The sequence below is a fragment of the Cavia porcellus genome, unplaced genomic scaffold (assembly GCF_034190915.1).
Source record: "Cavia porcellus strain 051 isolate PalLab524CR breed Dunkin Hartley unplaced genomic scaffold, mCavPor4.1 scaffold_23, whole genome shotgun sequence".
Taxonomy (NCBI): Eukaryota; Metazoa; Chordata; class Mammalia; order Rodentia; family Caviidae; genus Cavia; species Cavia porcellus.
In genome coordinates, this window is record NW_026947506.1 from 14,416,094 (window position 1) to 14,433,234 (window position 17,141).

Genomic DNA, 17,141 nt, shown 5'->3' on the forward strand with positions numbered 1-17,141 from the left:
GGGGGGGGAAAAAAACCTTACTGTGGTTCTTGAATTTCCCACGTTAGCTCTGACAGAATTTTTGGCGTGATTAAAAAGATAGAAATAGGAAATAAAAGTGAACTTTATTTTAAGATAGCGGAGAGAGAACCCCACGACCACTGAGGACTGGCTTTTCTCTCTGCTGGGCACGTGTTGTGGGGGAATATGTATAGTTTAGGTTTGAGGTGGTGCCTAGTGGGCATTACTGATGCACAAGTAGCCCACTGGAATTCATTTGGCACCACTGCTAAATTGCCTAGGGCCTGGGAAGATGACCTCAAGACAGAGCCCCTTGGTTCTCCCTCCCAGCCTCCCACCACTGCAGAGTCATTTTCAGAGCAAAATCCTTTCAAGCTCGAGATCCTGATGTAATGTGAGATGGGTACTGAGTCCATTTTTGTTCCTTTCCCCCTTGCTGATAGAAGGGAAAGAAACTCACTGCTGACCAGATGTCCGGATTCCAACAACTGCGACATTTTTTTTTTTTTTTTCTTTTGAGACAGGGTCTCTATGCATGTCAGGCTGGGCTTGTTCATTTTGTAGCCCAGGGTGGTCTCAAACTCTCAAGGAAACTCCTGCCTCAACTTCGTGAGTGCTGGCTTTACAGGTGTGAGCCACCATGGCCAGCTGAGAATTGCGATTTTTGTAGGGATTTTAGAACAGCAAAACCAAAAGGTGAGGCTGGGGAAGATGGGAACTCGCAATGCATTGAAGCCTGATATGGGAAGGAGAGAATTACAGTCACTCAATAAGATTATGAGTTAATTGCTCAGGTAAAATTGAGGAAATTGAGATCCAATAGGGAAGGATGCAAGGGGGAGGAGGGCCTTTGCTGTAGGGAGTTGGATTAGTGGCTTCCATCTACCTCAAGGTGATGGGTACCTATTGAGAATGTCAATTCCTGGTGTTTATACAAAGGTGCAGTCCTGTTTGTTTTGTCTTTTGTTTTGAGATCTGGCACACAGAGGAAAAATTGTTTGTTACTTCTATAGTTACAGGATAGCTGGTCTTCTGCACTGGCTCCATTGAGGGCCTAGTCCTCTCTGACTCCGTATAATATTAGTATTTAATTCAGCTGATTATGACATTGCTAGAACATGACTGGTCTGGAGTTCTCAGTATCTTTGTCCAACTTTGCACTGGCAGTTTGAGTGCCCTCTTGAGAAACCCATTGCTACTTTTGCATTTGCACCATTATGGGAAGAGGAGTCTTGAGGAGATCCAGGCTAAGATGAAAATTGGAGTTGGATGCAGTGCTGGTGAGCTAGATCTCTGGTTTCATTCCAGTTAGCAGCACGGCTAGAGGATTTGCAGGTTATTAATATCTCTGATGTAGGTTCTCACTCCCACAATCACACATCAAACTTTTGCTTTTTAACCCTTGTGTTGATCTTGTAAATTTCCACTACCTCCCTTTATTTCTAAACTCATATTATGTACTCAGAAATGTTCTGAGATTTCAAAAACGTGTGGTGATGTGCTCCAGTGGAGGAGCACTTGGCTAATAGCCAGTGAATTCCTGAGCCCTGTACAGAGCAATGCTAAAGAAATTTAAAATTTTAATTATTTAGCTGACAATTCCATTCACAATTAGTTTAAGTGAGTTCTGCCACAGAGTTAGAATACTGAGATAAATTTAGTGGAGATCAAAGTCTTAAAAAGAAAGGAGAAAGGTGTACTTGCCAGAGACAACTTTCAGAAGCAGTGCCTATTAAACCCACATTGAGAGACACCTTGAATTGGGGCATTTACATGGACATATATGTGTGATATGGGTAGGAGTGGAAAGGAACCAGCGCATAATATCTGAATTAAGGGCTATAGTTCTTGACCTAATTGTTACTTTTATTAAAATTAAAAATGCTGCTTGTGATAGACTTTAAAATTAGTATGGAGTAGGGGAGAAGCCTGAAATCGAAGTATCCATGGTTAGGTAGGCAGATATGTGTGCTTGCTTGTTCTGTGAGTTGGGCAAAACTCACAGGCTTGAAGAAAGGAGGGGAATTTAATAATAGGTAACTGTGCCTTCTGCTGCCACTGAGCAGTTGATGAATTTTTTTGAGGGAAAATATGAAATGAGGAAACTGCCTGGCTTTGTTTTGCTTTATCCTTATTATGGACACTGTAGCAGAAGTAGAATGGTGGGGGAATCTCCAGTGTATCAAAGATTTCCAAATGGTCTTGATGATTAATTTATTAATTTGTTTCTTGAGGCAGGATCTCACTTTGTAGTGCAGTCTGGCTTCAAATTCATAAAAAACTTCTTATCTCAGCCTCATTAGAGCTGGGACTACAGGTGTACACCACCCTGCTCAGCATGCTTGTTTGTTTGTTTATGATTGTAGGGATTGAACTCCAGAAGTTTGGTCTGAGCTAAGTTTTTAAATTTTCTAAAAATTTTTGTGAACTGATCTTCCTAAGTTGCCCTAAGTGGTATGAATTTTTGATAGGATTTGTAACTCATTTAATGTGTATATTATAATATGTGTGTATCGCTGTATCAGTTTAAGGTTGGGATGTTTTTATACACCATGATGTACCAAGATTTGAATGCTTGGATAAAGTAAACATCAGTGATGTATGATAGTTCACACCTTTACTCTCAGCCACTTGGGGACTGAGACAAGTGTTACAACAACTGGCCTGAAGAAGTCAGCGTAACCCTCTTTCAATACAAAATATGAATTCTGGGATTTATCTCCAATAGACAGTAACTTGTTTAACATTCTCTAGACCCAGTAAAAAACTTTTTGAAAAAATACAGGAAAATTATTTAATGAAAATTTTACTTTACATTTCCAATTTTATTGTTTTTGTGCATTGGTGGTGTATAGTATAATGCTTGCTTATGATGGAGGACAGCATTGATGAATCACTGCTCTTCAGCAACAGGACACTGATGCTAAACAGCTAGTGATTGCAGTGGGCTATATTCAGTGAAGTCCATAAAATTTTAGTATTTTAATATGAAATTTGGATTATGTTATCTATATAAACCCCAACACAGATTAAGCAAGTGTGTTAAGCAGGCTTAAAGGATCCAATGTGTAGAAGTAATGTTTGCTCAATTGGGTATATTCTTGCACATTCAACATATTTCGTTTTCAACATCATTTGGGTTGATCATATTTCTAACTCTAGTAATGTCACTAGGTCCAATCCTTCTTAAAGTCCTCTATAGTACACGATACTGAACTTATGGTTTCTTGTTTTGAGTGCTGTATTAATTGGTCTCTTCAAAAACAACTGAATCAGAAGAATAACATGAGTAGTATTTGGAAAAAGGAACACTGCGAATTTTGGGTTGTCTTCTTTGCTTTAAGTTGTTTTCATGATGATGATTCTTATGTGCACACTGTGTGGCTTCCATGACCCTAACAAGGTGATAGGGCAGAGATTTTCAGTGATCAGACATGAGCCTGTGCAGTTTGAACACAAACCACCAAACATGTGCCTGGCTGAGGATAAAGCACTTCCATTTGTAGTTCTAATCCATGCTTATTTTGGAAAACTTTCTATCTGTTTTAACTTTGGGTAAACTGCCTTGCCTTGCCAGTTTGCCTGCTCATGGAAGCCCACTTTCATTTCTATAATATTAATGGACTCAAGACATGTTTGTCCAGTCCCATGACTTCCAAGGCTCTTTCCCCTGAGCAGTGTAAAGAGATGACCAGGAACACTAGTTACATGTTCCATAAGTCAAAAGAGACTGCAGTCTCTGAAATTCCCCTGAGTTCTCTGGGCCTGCCCACTCTATGTGGGTACAATTCAGGCTATGGGAATGGCATGACAGCTGCGATACAGCTCCTGCTTCAGTTCAATGCAGAGTTTAGTCTGTCTGAAGCTTCCTGTGGGTGTCACCATAAAGAATCCAACAATGCAGGCTATTGTAGATTTTCACACTAGTGACATCTGAAATGTAGTGCAGGTGATAAGGACAAGAGGAGGGTGTGCAAGAACAAGCAGATAGTACTTTGGACTGACTCATTGAGCCTATGTTTGAAGTGCAGAGGTAGAAATATGGCAGCTCTTGGGTCTTTGCTCATTCTTGTACCTGGTCCTTCAGGAGCTATGTCCACTGCATTTGCGTCAGTCATTTTTGTCAGTGCTAATTCTGCACATGAGAAAAGCTATAAATATGTCTCAGCTTTTTACTTGTAATCATGACATAGGTCATGAGGAAGATTTAGAAGCATCTTAGGAGTGGCAGCCAAAGATGTTGAATAATGTCACAGAAGACATGAAACAGACGTTTTAGAAAGAAATCTAATGGCTAAATATCACTAGTACTGTGCTTAAGGAACCTGCTACAGAAGAATTTCCTTTCCACGTTGTACAACTTACCATCATGATTTGATTGTACCCCATGGCTTAATGTACATTTTTGCACTGGCTTTAGGCCATGGATATGAATAAGCCCTCTACATGTGCTCTACCACTGGGCTGCACTCCAATCTCATGTATATATTTTACTGCTCAAATGGGAATGTTTTAGATTGTTCATCCTGTATTGTAATTATTTCAGTATTACTTTTTACACTTTTTTCACTGCTGTATGTAGGTGTAATTCATCACAGAGACTCCCCAGTTTGTCCCCATAGCATTTTACTTACCTTTACAAAATTAGGGTAGAGCAGGCGTCTCCACTGCTGTCATTGTTAGAGGTGCCACAAGGAACATGCTCTGACTTGCTTTTGGAGACAAGATTTGAGAAAATGCCTTGAATGCTCAGAAGCCTCCTTGCTGATGCATAGAGTTTGTATTGTTTAAAATCTTACTTTACACTATTCATACTATCACAGCCAGTGGGCTTTTCTTTCTGTTTCTTAAAACAGTCAACACTGGATCCTCTCTAATTTGATGAATTTCATAGATTCATAATGAAATTTAATTGCTTCTCTATAGTTTTACTGTATGTTTCCAGTTTTAGGCATTCATTTTTGCCATTTCCTCTGCAAATTATTTTATAGTACATATTCAGCTTTCCCTGTACATTTTGTGTGTGCTGACTTTGAGACCTATTTACAGTTTCTATTCTTGTTTGATATATTGTAGCTTTATTACATTGACTTCATTTTAATGAGTAATAAAAATATGTGAAACACTATTTTCTAGTTAATCTTGTCTTTGGCAACATATGTGTCCCTGTCGTTTTCTCACTTTTTCAATCTTTGTTTCTTATCAATCATGCACTGAAATTTTATTGCTTTCATTTTCATTCTCTTTTCCCTTTTTTTGTCTCAATTTTTAATGATATGCATTTTTCTTTTATGTTAGAACACAAAAATGGTATTATCTATGCTTTGATATATTGAAAAAGTGAAAAAAGCATACTTTGATAAATTGAAAACATGAATAAACAGCTTAATTGTAATATCATCACATTTTTGTTGTGTGTGGTGCTTAGGTAGAGCTCAGGGATTTCAGGCTAGGGAATCATGCTACCATTCAGGTACATGCAAAGATGAGATTTTGTTAAATAATATTTTATCCTGGCTGTCAAACTTTCTATGCCCATATTTGTGACTGTGGTTATAAACATATTGTCAGGATTTAGGTAAAGATTGCATCAACCTGATGATGTAAACTACAGAGATTTCTTGCCCATTTTTGTATTACCAGGACTATATTGCAGATTATGGCCAGGTGAATCTATAATTTTTCATTGCAATGTTTTATTTGTATATTTTTGCCACATATAATAAATGTTCCTCCTGGGGAATCAGTACATGTACAGATGGCATCTTTATGAGTATCCCAAAAGTTTCAGTGAGTCATTTGAAAACCCACTGAGAGAGCCATTTGTAAGAAAATTTTTTGACTGCCACTTGAGTTGTTTTAATAGTTTATTTTTTGTCACCTCATCTGCCTATTCTATCTTTATACTTTTAATTTTCTATATTTGTATTTATCTACTTTCTAAAATTATGAGATAATAATTCTGTAATAATACTCATTTGCTTTAAAATAACCTTGATTATGCAGGCACAGTGTTAGAAATCTGTAATTCACCATTCAGGTAGCTGATCCAAGAAAATCAATTTTTTTTTCTGTTTTTGTTTTTGTATCTGGAATGGAACTCAGTACCCTGCACTTGCTAGTAGGCACTGGGCCACTGAGCTGTTTCACTAGGTCCTGAGGATTAAATACTGATGGCCAGCTTGTATCACATAGTAAGCACATTTTCTGATTTTAATATATCTATACTTTCAACCTTGTTCCTTTTTTAAAATTTGTTTTCCTGTTACCTCTTTCAGGTTGTTGCTGTCTTTATCTTTTCCAATATACTGATTTATTTTATTAATTTTTCTTTGAATTCTTTTGATAAAATATCTTAATTATATTTTTTCAACTTCTATATTTAATTGTGATCATTGTTTTCAAACCATATTATATCCTACAATTATTATTTAATTGTATGTACATTTTGATTTTATTATATTTGCAGTCTGTTCATACCTTTGTTTTGGCAGCCATTATGCAGTGCCTTTGACCATATCCTGGTATCTTTGCATTGAAATGTTAAAAGTAAGAAAACTATCTAGCTCATTTCTGTAACTCATAAAAGATTTCTAAGATAGTATCAGAGTAAATGTTGTAAAATAAATGCTTGTGTTAATGCCTGCCGATGAGGACATTATGGCAAGCAGATGAAAAAAAAAGCTCACATAGTTCTTTCCAGTCAGAGGTGCTGTCCAGGAGAATGTGAGAACTGTATTGTCTCTTGTGTCTGATCATTTCTTATTAATGATCCTCAGGTTTTTCTACACTTGTGTGATGTTGGCCAAATAACTACTGTTTGATAAAAGATGATATTAGGTCTTTCTTTGGATAAATGTTTCCAAAGAACCAAACTTATACTTTGTTGGAAAAAGCAATGTTGTGTGTCTCTTGAGATGTGATCAAGTTTTTTCTGCAGCCTAATGTTATCACTTACACATAGTGAAGCCTATGAAAAGCAAAAAGAAGTTGATTTATAAGATTGTTGAAATTCTCTATCTATAACAAATCATTATACTCTGGTTTTGCTAGGAGAAAAGCATTAGTTGTACTGGGAGCCACAATGATATGGCCTAATACCACCTGAAGTTCATACCAGACCCAGAAACACTGATGCTTTTGCAGTCTGGCCTTTGCACCTGGATTATCAATAAAATGTGAGCTCATAGAGACAATCTTGATTTTTATTAACCAACAGTTTGCAACTTACTCTTGAGTCTTTGAAAGATTTTTGCTTCTGTCACAATATATACATGAGACACTGTTTGCTTCACCAAAAATTCACTAGCAGAGCAGTATAGAAGTATCAGAAATTTACAAGACTTGAAGTAAAATCACCGCTTATTCCATCTAAAATCTCCCATCAACCTCTAAATGGTGCTGAAACCTTTTACAGTGCTCCTATAGGCAAAAATGGATTAAATTTCTCAAACTTTCTGCCCCATCATGGTCGACAGTTAGACAGTATTTAATGATGGATTCTCTCTGTGTTCAGGATTCCCACATTGCTTTGTTTTAAACTGATTTCTCTGCCATCCGTGTTGCATTTAACATTGCCTGGGGAATTCCTTTGTATATCTCAAGCACTACTGAAAAAATGCCACCCTTTTTTGTAGTGATTAATTTCTATCTGCTTTTTTTCATGTTCCATAGTAACTTTCCTTTTTCTAGTTCATTAGAATTTTTTTTATCACTGTTGGTTTTGTGCTCATTTGATATGGAAATAACTGTAACTGCCTGGAGTTAACAATGTCTAAGAACAAAGCTCTTCTCTGCTTTCAGTTTCTCAGAGCTCAGATTGAGAAATTCTCTTACATTGAAGACAACAAGTTAAAGTAGAATGTGATAAATTAAGCCAAGTGTCTTTAGATTTTCAGTAATGTTTAAGGTGTCTGGAAGTGGCACTATTTAAATGAGACCTGAAATGTGTGTTTATGATGCAGATGAAGAAGTGACCTAGATAAATGATTTCCAGATAGAAGATTCTGTGTATGAATTTTTATGTACATGCAGATAAACCTGTCATGATGTTGTATCACATTATCACATTCTGGGTTTTAGAGGATTTTTTCTGAAAAAGCATCGACATACATATTTTTCTAATGTAGAAACACATTAAATACAAGGGAAAGAAAATCTACATTATGAGAAGCAGGAATTGGAGAAGTGTAGAGCAGGAACTTCAATGGAAGCAGACAGGTTTAGTATTTAAGGTCACACTAGCATGACTTAACCAAACATTTGGAAGTGGGCTTTACAAATATCCTCTACATTTTTTTACCCAATCAATTGTAGTGGAGAATATCACACAACTCCACATTATTTTTCCTTCAGGAACATTTGTGTTGAATAACTGATAAAGTCGCCCTGTAGGGAGGAAACTATTAACATTCAGAGCTTAGAGTCTCAATTTCTTATGTGTCAAAGTTGCATCACTGGATAGTGAGTAATTTGATGCAACTTGGGGTTTTATTGTAGCATCTAGTCTGCCCCCATGTTTGGCCATATGTTTAGCTTCCAAATTTAGGGCTCTTTATGACTCTGAATGCTGTAAGAAACTTGTCTTAATCACTTAATCACACATTGCAACTCACTTGCATTGTGTGGCTTTCTTTCTGCTTTACCCTTTTGCAGAATATTATTATATTTTAAATTATTCTTTATGAAATAGTTGTGTTTCTTTGGAGAGGCATGAATTCATCTTCCTGGTTTAAGATGAAGAGTTTGAGATAGTGTGAAAATCTTGGCAGTGGAGCTTGCCTAATTCCCAAATATTGACTTTTCAAACTGCCTGCCATTGCCCTGGACTCAGCATGGTTTCTAATATTAGAAGATTGAATTTTTGCTAGGACATTGACCCTGGAATTTTCTGAGCTTTGTGCAACTCATTTGCACAAAGAACCCACAGAGTCCATTAAGAAAACAGGGACATATCTGAAAAGTCAGGACTCAAACCCATAGATACCTTCCAGGGAAGCCAAGGTGCACATCATGGAAAAGAAACTGGTCCAGAAATTTTTTCACTGCAATCATATATTTGGGCCTCGGTCTTTCAGGTAGGGGTTTGTGTCTTCTGTCACTCTTCTCTCTGAGGGAGAGCAATGAAGCAAACATCAATCACCAATAGTCAGGCTGCATTAACTGTCCCATCATGTGGACCAAAGTAGGAAGTTTCTTCCTGCTATCTTCACACCAAAGATCACATCTTTAGCACATTGCTGAGAGTCAACCCACATCACCACCTAGTGCTTTCTGTGACTTCTGCTGACTGTTGCCTGCTTGGAGAGGACTCTATGACTCGATGGTCATGCAGAGGTGATGTTGTGTGACAGAAGCAGAGGATTGTATGGAATTGAGACGAGGTCTGATAGGAAGCACCCAGAAGTAGCCACAGGGAAGTACAGCCTCCCTTCCTAGGTTCAGACTCTGAGGTTCTCCCTGTCTTTCATGCTTCTGTTCATTTTCCCCATTTCTGAGTCAGTGTTAGTTCAGAGTTTCCTGCATCCTGTTCCAAGAAGTGTCACTATCAACCCACTATGCTGTCTTGGTTGGTACCAGTCACAGCCATTTGTATACCAGTGTAGTGAGAATATGGCTGTACTGACTCTAACTAAGGTATTGGGAGGAACTTGGTGTATCTGTGTTGTATTTTATCCCTGGCCTTTTTTTAAGCAGCAGATCTCGAGGCATATCCATGGTCGGCTTCCTTTCATCAGCAGCAGACCTGGAGGTTCTGACATTCATTAATGTCTGCAGTGCAGGGTCTCCCATCCACAACTCATGTCAGACCTCTGTCTTTTTACACTTATGTGGAATACTTAAGTTTCAATATTTCCTCAAATTATTATCTATATAAAAGGGACATGAGTGTTCAAAGAAAACTTTAGCATCACAGGCGATCTGACTTCAGTGGGGTCCTTCTTCCAAGTGAGCAGTTAAGTCCTCCTGCATTCTATACTCAGCAACCCAAAACATTGTCACCGTGATGATTTGTGTCCTACTTCTACTGACAGTAATGAAAACAGAGACTGTTTTCATCATGTGGGTTTAGGTCACAAAGCAAAGGAGAATCATAAGAAAGTTTTTATTAGAGAAAAGAATACTGCTCCCTAATTCCATCAAACCATCTGAGTGAGTTTAATGTCATTAGTGTATTTAAAATGAACATTTAGAACTCAGACATTTAAACCTATTTTTTTTACCAGATAATATTTAAAGTGTAAGAATCAGCACTAAGCAGTGACTACTCAATAAGGTGGGTGAAAGAAAGGATGCATAAGGTTTGACACTTGTGCACAGGCAGACAAGTGGCAAAAAATGCCAGCTGCAGAGAACAAAGATAAATGGATCTTTATTATGAGTCTTCAAAGAAGGTAAGGGCCATTAAGTGGAAAGAGCTTAGTAAATGTCAGTGGGCCATACTTTTTGGATGTTTCGTTCTTCAGTGGACAAAGTCCTTGAGTAATGTTGTATGAGTGCTTGTGTGTCTTCAGATATCAAGATGCTTACATTCATGGCTTTCATCATCTTGTGTTTCCCAATAAAGCAGGTTCTGAGATGACAAGTGTGCCTCTGCTGGCAGACAGTGTGGCTACTAAGAAAGTCACTTCCAAATGGAGGCCCATATTCCTGCCTTTTTGTTGTTATAAACAAAAAGAGAAAAGAAGTAAAGGAGAGATGGATGCTGATTCTCATGGCCATTTCTTGAGGACACAAGGGCTGTGTGGGCATCCCACTGTCAAGGAGAGCCTTGGAGAATCATTTCTTATTGGATGGAAGGGAAGAGAAACAGCTGCTAGCCAGTGATTGTCTGTTGTGATATTGTATGAGTTGTGACAGGTGTCTGGAAACACAGCAGTTAAAGAACAGGAGAATTATACAGACCAATAGTCCTTCTGAGGAAGGAGCCATGAGGTCCATCCCCAGACATTAGTGCAGGAGGCAGGCACATATTGTCCAATTTCTGAGACCTTTCCACTAAGCCTTTGGGTTGCATCTTATACTATGCCTAATTGGTTTGTGTAAAAACAATATCCTTTTCTTAAATGATACAGAAGCCACCTTTTTCCACCATTAAGAGGTCTAAGCTTTTTTTGGTTTTGGACAGTCACTGATTCTAATGAAGTAATTTGTGATTGTAATTCTAATGAAGTAATCAGAAACTGCATTACTTTGGTTTGGGGTAGCTCTTTAAGTTTCTGAGAGAGATCTTCACATAAGGAATGATAGTTAAGAGACAGCTTACCAGTCCAACTATTTCTGTTCCCATTGCAGAAGTTATTTTCAGGTCATGAAAAAAAGAGATTAACTAAATCACATTGCACTGCTGAATCTGGGCTTTCAGTTTAACAGGCCAACTCTGGTTTCCCAGGCCTGTGCCTATGTGTAATTTATATTTCCAGGTGCAGTTGGTGGGAAGGCACAGGAGAGCTGAAGTTCCTATAGTGTGAGATGCCTCGACTGTATGGACAGAGTTGATTATGAATTCCCAAAATATATTTACATGTCCTTTATTAATTATTCCAATTGTTTAATTTGCCTAACAGTACAGCAACTCTACATTGTTGAAAATTGCTTCTGTTTAGAGAAATCTGAGGAGCAGGTGTGGTTTGATTTTTCCAGTGGGGCAAAAATCTCTTGATTCCTACCAGCTACTCAGAGTAATGATTGAAAATGAGCACAACGAGACAGTGAGAATTCGTAGGAGTCTGAATGCAGAGCTTCCTTGTGCACATCTGCATATGGACAATGACAGCCATTGCCGAAACCAGAGTGTTTGTTACGCAGTGAAGCAGTGACAATCTTGAGAGGGGCTGAGCAGCAAGGGGCTGACCCTTGACTGAATAAGGGTTTTGAAGTTGTTTAGTGATTAACAATGATTGGGGGAGGCTAACATGATTAGCATAAACTTACACTGGTGTAGGGAAGGTGTCTAAACAAAGAACTGGAAGACATATTGCACTGAATAAAAGGTTAGTTTGAAAAGTTAGATCAGCATTGTGGCTTCTTGAGGTATCTGTAGTTTTATCTGAATCCTTATAAGGAGTGAAACATGACAAGTACATGTAAAACTAGACTTTTCAGGCTAGTTCATTTTGTCTTTGAACAGCAGCAGTAAGTGAAAATCACAAGGACAAAAAGAGACCCACATTTCCCAAATGCTAGTATGTGTAAATGGAGACTCTACTTGCATGTGGTGATGGTGAAATTTCTGCTAGCTCATACCTGGTGCAAAATAGATGTGACCCCACAAGTAACCGCACATGTGGAAAACCAGATCCAACAATCCGTAGCCAAAATGTGGTTAGATCAGTTGATTAAGGTATGGGTAAGCTGTTCTATTGGGTACAAAGAGTGGGACATCAGCAGGGAGGCAGACCTGAGACCATCTGTGGGGAATAAGGGTATTATATTGTTGAATGTGATTGTGTACATAGGACGTGATTCCATCCTGGAGGTAACAAGCAACTGAGTTACAGTACTAATAGAATGGGTAGGAGAACCATAAATAAGAGGCCTATTAAGAGCAGAGATTGTCTGGGCTCTGTGTATTTTGCCATGGGCCTCCACATAGAGTATCAAACAGGAGAAGGGAAAGAAAGGCAAAAAATAATGTGGCTTCCTGTGAGGAAAAATCACACATTGTAACCTTGAAAATACAAGAAACTATCTAGGTGTAACAAGACTGGAGATAGGAGATTGATGGAGAAACAAGGTCAAATCAGCAAAAACTAATAAAATACAATTAGATAGAATGGCATGATGTACTGGGACAGCACTTAGGTGCTTTCTGGAATTTTGGTCAGCCTGAATGATGTTGAGGAGATTGCTTGCAATTTCTTTGAAGGAGAGGGGTCAGGTGAATTTTCAGCTGAACACAGATTTATTGTGGAATTGTGAATTGACTGCAAGGAGTTTTGCACATGGATCACCATTGGGGTGCTATAGAGGACTCTGAAAGGTCCCTTCCACTTTGCCTGTAGGGATAAGGAGTTTAATAAAAATCATTTTGTTAGCCAGGTTATTATGTTAAAACAGGTGCCAGAAGGCAGGGGAAGGTTAACAGTATATTGTATTTCTTTTTGGACCTATTGCAAACCTGGGAGATAATCTCCAATAACCTAGACTTCTAGGAACAGATCTGGCCCAATGAGAAAGGTGCAAAGTATGTAAACCCAAATGGGTTGCACCCAGTAGGTCTTGTAGGAATGACTTGCGTTCCAAGGATGGCTATTGGGGAGAAAGGACCGGTCCTTGTGAAGCCTTAAGGAGGGTGTAAATTCCTTGTAACTTTCCAGGTGATTAGGGTAGATATCAAGTGAGAAATTTGCATTGTATATCAAGTGACTTGGACTCTTCTGTGTAAACTGACTAATGCAAGCAAGACCAGTATCTGATTGAATAAAGGTAAGGAGAGCAAGTCAGACAAGTATATCAGTTAGTAGATAATCAGTCAGTTCTGAAACTGTTTTGAACTCATTGGAATACTTCTACCCACCAAGTGAACCTGTCAACGCAGAGCAAAAATTGTCTCAACATTTACAATGGGACATGTGGATGAGATCAATCTGCCAGTCCTCAGTTAGTGAAAAACCTTGAACTGATGTGTGGGAAAGGAAGGGGACTCAGGGATCTCTGAGTCATAGTCAGACAAAGCATTGAGCTGTAATAGTCATAAAGGGGGTCTTCCAGGAAGGGAAGGAAATAAGTGGCTCAAGTAGGCAGACTCATGATTTCTAACCTTTTTTTTTGATAATGAAAATTATCATGGAGAGATGAAGGCATAGAGTATGCCTGTGAGACAGGGAGAAGGGTCTTCATTAAGCTAGGAACCACCTGTGCTGTGTGGGCTTGTGTTGGTATTATTGATTACCAGAAGGTGAGTAGAGTAGAGTGAAGCAGGGAGGGGCAAAGTGTTTGCCTTTGTCTGTGGTAGGAGAGATTAGCTGCCCCCTTGGTGGTTTTATGTGTAAAGACACTTCTATGGGATCTGAAAGTCCTTGGAGTCTTAAACCACAGCCATTAATGTTCATGGAAGAGCTGGCTGGTGAATGGCCTTAAAGTATAGAGTACTGCTGATTGAGGACCCTGAAACATGACCAAACCTTAAAGTTGGCTGTGAATATCTGATGCATACTGGCCAATATAATTTGTTCTTAATAAGTCATGTTTCATCTGTGAGTGGGGCTTCACATTCATATATCTGTGGAGGGCCTCAATTAAGTACCCCAGAATTGAAGGACGAATTTGTTACTTATCCTGGGCAGTTTCTTTTATCTTTTCATTACTGACTGACCTACTCATATGCCCTCTGCCTGCATCAGTTAAATGAATAATCATGTCCTTGTGTTTTTGTTTGGGCATCATCTCTAGTCAGACATTGTCAATCAGAGTTCCTATCAGGTACTGCAACTTTATCCTTGTCCCTGATAGTACTTCACACATGCAGTTTGGAGATCATAGTATGTGCTATGCTTCATGGGTGGACCACCTTTTTAAGGCTGCATCAATTAGAAAATGGTAAGATACTACACACCTACAGTTTGGTGGTATGTGCTGTGCAGGTTTATCCTCGTCCTTGAAATTACTTCACACATGCAGTTTGGAGATCATATTATGTGCTATGTTTCATGGGTGGACCACCTTTTTAAGGCTCCAGCAGTTAGAAAATGGTACACAAAGATCTTCTCAAGCCAGAACACATGTTATTACCAAAGCCTGAAAGAGACCCATGAATCCATTAGGTCTGGTTCTATGTGACACCATTGATATGTGGACACATCTTGTGCAATATCCATGTAATACTGTGTCTTCATAAAGGACCACAAAAACCTGGACATGTATTTTTGTCCACTCTTCCTGCATCTTACAAAACAGATTAAGCTGTAATAGTGCACCAAGGTCATGTTGCCATTCAGATCCCTTGTCTTTCCACCTTCTAACTCATACTTCTCCCTCTGTGAACTACAAAGAACAGTCCTCCATTTCTGATCCTTAAATCCTTGCCCTTAAAATGGTCCCAATTTTCCACAACTCATCCTAAATTTTATGCTTGAAGGACAGTCCTCAAGCCATCTATGCTCTAGAAAGATGCACTTCACACCTTGAAGAACTCCCCTCTGAACCTCAAATGATGTGTCCTCTTTATGTTCTGCTGATAGCTCACCAAGATATATGTAGTATGCTGAATCTTTAGGTCTCTAAGGCTGAAAGAAAAAACTCAAAACATACCTTCAAACAAATTCCCATCATTGAAAAAGAACATTTTGGGCATACCAGTAAAAGAGATATGGGAATACTTCTTTTCACTTAAAACTGTGGATTAGGGTTTCATGCACATATTTATAAAAATTTTTACTTTACTCTTTTGTGGCTTAATAATACTCCATTGATAAAAACAATATTATTCATCCATTTCTTAGTGATAGGCATTTGGCTTGTTTCCAAATTCTACTATTTAAAATTGTACTGCTGCAAATGTGGGTGCACATATTTCTCTATGTATGATGTTATTAATTCTTCAAGGAAAATGCACAGAAGTGGAATAACTGGGTTAAATGTGGCCATTACTAGTTTTTTGAAAAAGTCCCTCTGATTTCCACAATAGTTGCACTAGTCTACAGTTCTACTAACAGTTAAGAAAGGTGCCTTTTACCACACAACCCTTCCAAATTTTATAGTTAACTCACTTCTTTATATTAACTGATTTTTCTGGGCTGAGATGGAATCTTGGTATTGTTTAATTCACATCTCTTGAAAGGCTAGAGATTCTTTACCAACTGTAATTGTTCATTCTTTGTATTTCTTCTTCTGAGAAGTGTGTATTCATCTCAGATTTTCTCTTATGAATTGCATTGCTAAATTTGCGAGGTCTGACTTGTGAGTTCTTTGTATATTCTCACTAGTAATCGTTGTCTAAGGAGCAGCCAAAAACATTTTTCCCAGATTCTAGGTTTTCTTTTGACATCCCAGATTGATTGTTTCTCTTGCTGTGAAAAATAAAATCCTAGTTGTCGATTCTTTATGATACTTGTTGTGCAATCAGTTTTAAAGTCTTGCCTATGTCATTGTCTTCAAGAATTTTACTGTTTGTATGTTTCAGCAGATTCAATATTTCTGTTTTAGTATTGGGAACTTTAATCCATCTCAAATTTAGCTTAGTGTGTTATGTGAGATATGAATGCAATTTTCATCATTGGCCTGTGCCAAGCAAGGTTTTCTAGCACCATTTACTGAAGAGGATTTCTTTCCAGGGAATGTATTTGGAAACTTTGTCAAAGCTAAGGGGACTAAGGATGCTGGCAGTTGTTTCAAGCATCTTGTCATTTGCTCCATTAATCCTCAGGTGTCTTTTGTTTGTCAGCGCCATGCTGTTAAGCACAGTACTTTATAATATAATTTCAATTTGATGCCCACTCCCTTGCCTTTGCTACCCAGAAATGCACGTGCTTTTCCATGTCTCTTTGGGCTTCAATTAAGTTTAAGAATACTTTTGTCTAATTCTTTGATGTATGTGGTTGAAATATTGATCAAAATTGCATTACATCTGTTTAACAGTTTTGGAGCTGTGGCCACTTTCACTATATTGGATCTTCCTATCTAAGATTAAGGGATATCTTTCCATTTTCTGATATCCTTTTCAACTTCCTTTTTCAAAGTACAGTAGTTTTCTTTTTTCTTTTTCTTTTTTTTGTTTTTTTTTTTGTCTTTTTTGTTTGCATCAGTACCAGGGATCGAACTCACAACTGCCTGCTTGCAAGGCAGGCACTTATGCCGGTGAGCTAAATCCCCAGCCCCTGAAGTACAATAGTTTTCAATGTAAAGATCTTTTACAACCCTATAAAGTCATTTGATTTCCAGATGTTTCATTTATTTAAGTAATATAATGAAAATTATTATATGCTTAAATTCTCTCTCAGTTGGTTTTTTATTCATGTACAGGAAGGCTATTGACTTTTGAGTGTTGATTTTATATCCAACTATGCTGCCAAATTTTCTAATCAGAATTAATCAATAGGAACAGTTCTTTAGTGGCATGTTTTGGGTCTTCTCTATAAAAGATCCTGTGATCCATAAATAGTGATATTTACATTCTGCTTTTCCTAATACTATTCTTTTCA

General features: G+C 38.0%; 2 protein-coding genes across 4 annotated transcripts in view; both read left to right on the forward strand.

Moving 5' to 3' along the window:
* Positions 1–17,141, forward strand: part of LOC100724521 (zinc finger protein 14-like) — a 38,427-nt gene that overhangs the window by 312 nt on the left and 20,974 nt on the right. The gene's annotated exons all lie outside the window — the stretch shown is intronic.
* LOC134472445 (epithelial-stromal interaction protein 1-like) overlaps positions 1–17,141 on the forward strand; it is a 34,598-nt gene continuing 17,457 nt past the window's right edge. Inside the window, exon 1 of the mRNA XM_063233835.1 lies at positions 1–17,141. This exon is cut by the window's right edge and continues 17,457 nt beyond it. The gene's annotated coding sequence lies outside the window, so the exon portion shown is untranslated.